General features: G+C 58.3%; 1 long non-coding RNA gene across 1 annotated transcript; it reads left to right on the top strand.

Annotated features, from left to right (window-relative positions):
• Positions 1-2,140: 2,140 nt before the first annotated feature.
• LOC105311034 lies at positions 2,141-2,606 on the top strand. The gene is made up of 2 exons (XR_897605.2): positions 2,141-2,301; positions 2,488-2,606. It is a non-coding gene; the product is annotated as an uncharacterized LOC105311034 (long non-coding RNA).
• The last annotated feature ends 384 nt before the right edge of the window (positions 2,607-2,990 follow it).

The raw sequence follows: 2,990 nt of genomic DNA, 5'->3' as shown, positions 1-2,990 counted from the left end.
CGGCTTCCTCTTAGCCCGTCTCCGTCGGTGCCGGCCAGGCTCCCCCACAGTAAAGACCCGCGGTGCGCGCCACGAAACCCGCCCTTCCAGAGGTCTCGGCCCCCAGAGCTGCTCTGCTCTTTGGCTGTGCTTTCCCAGGCCTTTGTTAAAATGAGCTGGTGCAGTCTCTGGGCAGAGGGGACTTTTGGGGGTTGGTCGCAGCTGCTGCCTCACATCCACCCGCTATCAGAAGCCAGAGCTCTGAGAGTGTCCTTGCCCTGCCAGCCCCGCTGTGCTCTCAGGCCCTGCAAAGGCAAGACCCCAGCTCCGATGAGCCTCCCCCACGGGCACTCGTTCTGGGCTAGGCTGGCAGTACTGCCCACATGCTGCCTCCTTCAGCCTTTGTCTGCATCTCATACTGGAAGGAGAAGAGGCTGGAAGGGATCGGTTTGCCCAAGGCTGGTAGCCAGTGAGTGCAAAGCCAAGAACCTCCCACCAGGTCTGTCTGGCTTTCAAGAGAGCCTCCCCTGCCTGTGCTCTCGCCCTGCAGAGCAGATGCCCTGTAAAGGAACAGATGAACACATCCTAGGTCGGCCAGTCCTGGCCTACATCACATAGTCTGCACCCTCCTTCCTCCACCTCCACTCTGGTGCCCCGCCAAACACCAGAAGGGGCAGCTCCTGCCCTCATCATTCAGTTTTTCCATGGCTGTCAGAAGACTCTTATAAACCAATCAGGAATATTGCTCAGCCTTAAAAACGAATGAAATTCTGACCCATGCCTACAACACGTATGAACCTGGAGGACATTATGCTGAGTGAAATAAACCAGACACAAAAGGACAAATACTGTCTGATTTTGCTTATATGAAGTCTCTAGAGAAGTTAAAGTCGTAGTGACAGAAAGTACAATAATGGGCCCCAGGAGCTGGGGGAGGTGGAGGTGAGTTATTATTTAATGGGTATGGAGTTTGGTTTGGGAAGACAAAAGAGTTCTGAATACAGATGGTGGTGATGGTTGCACAAGGTGAATGCACCTAATGTCCCTGAACTGTATGATCAAAATGGTAAACTTTGTGTATGTTTCCACTTTAAAAAAAGTCACATTATGCTACTTCCCTATTGAAGTAATGAAGTTCCATCCTTACCAGGATGGTTTCCCCACTCTACCCCAGCTGTGTGACCTCGAGAAGGAAAACCATAATATGGGAGTAATGTCAGGACAGTGACTGTGTGGTCGGCGTTAACACACCATTGCTCCCTGTACTACACTCGATGGCCCACTTTGTTGCACGAGTCCCCTGTGGGCTTGCTGACGCCTCGGGACCGATCTTCCGCCACCTGGGGCCTTAGCACCTGACCCCTCTGCTTGGTGCTTGCCCCAGAGCTTCGCATGCCGGGCTCATCTTTCAGCTCAATGTCACTGCCTCATTCTTTCAGGGTCTGTCAGCCTGGCACTGCTTCGTGTAGCTGCGCTAGAACCTAAGTTGGGCGGAAGCAGGGCCGGGTCTATTCCTTCTCAGGATGTAGGCCTGCAGCAGGGTCCCTGACACGGAAGAGCGAATGAGTGATATGTGCTGATGTCCGCGTGCACCGTGCGGTCAGTTTCGAGCCCACACGTCCAGGGCACCGCAGGGGAGGAGCCACTAGGCCCAGGCAGTTCGGTTCCGCGGCGTGAGCGCGACAAGCGGCTCGCTCAGTTCACCGGGTCCCGCTGGGAACTGGCGCCACCGACCGCACCGGACCTAGGTCCCTGCAGCTAGGACCCGCTCGAGAGCCGGAAGCGCAACGGCCGAAGCTGCGGGACCTTCGCGGAGCCCACGTGCAGCCCGCGCAGGCGTCGGTGCATCGCGCTTCCGGAAGCCGTGCACTATGGGACTAGTAGTTCGCCGGCTGCGTCGGCCGCTTCCCCAAAGGGACGCATCCCGTGCGTGGCGGCCGCGCTGCATGTTGGGAGCTGTAGGCCCCGCGTGGCATACAGGGAGCCCTGTAGGGAGCACTTCACTTCCGGCACCTGCCACGCTTTGCCCCGCCGCTGCATGAATTCCGGGGACGCTGGCCCCACACTATACAAGAAGGCGACCCAAGACTGGCCTTCGTCTTTGCTGTGACGGCTGTGTGACTGGATAGGATGATGGCTTCTCCCGCGTCCTTATTGACCGAGCACCTCCTGACGTCACTCGGAGGCGCCCTCACGGCGCACGGCGCGCGACTCCCGGAGGCTTCTGGGTAGCGGATTAACCCCGCCCCTCGCGCCGGCGCTTTCCTTTTCCTTCCTGACGCCGCTGAGGTCGCACGCGCGAGGCCTCTCCGCAGCTGCTGAGTGAGTGGGGCGGTTGGGCTAGGCTGCGGGCCGGGCAGGGGCCCTAGCGGGCAGGCGGGGCGCAGGGCAGGGCCCGGGCCGGGCCTCGATGGGGACCCCAGGGCCGGGCCAGGCGCGGCCACGCTCGGGCCAGGGTGGGGGCGAGAGGCCTCTGGATAACGCCATGGTCCTCTTTTCCGGCCTCAGGATGCGTTACGTTGCCTCGTACCTGCTGGCAGCCCTCGGGGGCAATGCCTCCCCCAGCGCCAAGGACATCAAGAAGATTCTAGACAGCGTGGGCATCGAGGCGGACGACGACCGGCTCAACAAGGTAGCCGCCTGGGTGACACCGGCGACCCGATACTTTGCACGTAGTGCCTCCTCGTACCCGACGCCAGTTTTTCGTTTGGGAAAGTGGTTTGGGGAGGCCTGTGCCAGCTCTCGTGGTTATTTATCGGGTCGCTGCTTCGGGGCCCTGAGAGAGCCCCAAAGCAATAGCGAGAGTGAGGCACGCCCCGACCAGCATGGTTCAGTAGAAGCACAGTGGAAGTCTCGTATTTTAAAATGATTTCGTAATTTCTTTTCCTGAAAAACGTAGAAGAGAAAGTATTTGAAAGCTGGTCCATTTCACCGAATTTACTCAAGATGTTATTTTGACGGGTAGTAAGCCTGGACATTTTGCGTTCTTGGTAGCTTTAAAATGTGGTCCA

The sequence above is a fragment of the Pteropus vampyrus genome, unplaced genomic scaffold (genome assembly GCF_000151845.1).
Source record: "Pteropus vampyrus isolate Shadow unplaced genomic scaffold, Pvam_2.0 Scaffold22359, whole genome shotgun sequence".
Lineage (NCBI taxonomy): Eukaryota > Metazoa > Chordata > Mammalia > Chiroptera > Pteropodidae > Pteropus > Pteropus vampyrus.
This window is presented reverse-complemented; position numbering and strand designations above follow the sequence as displayed.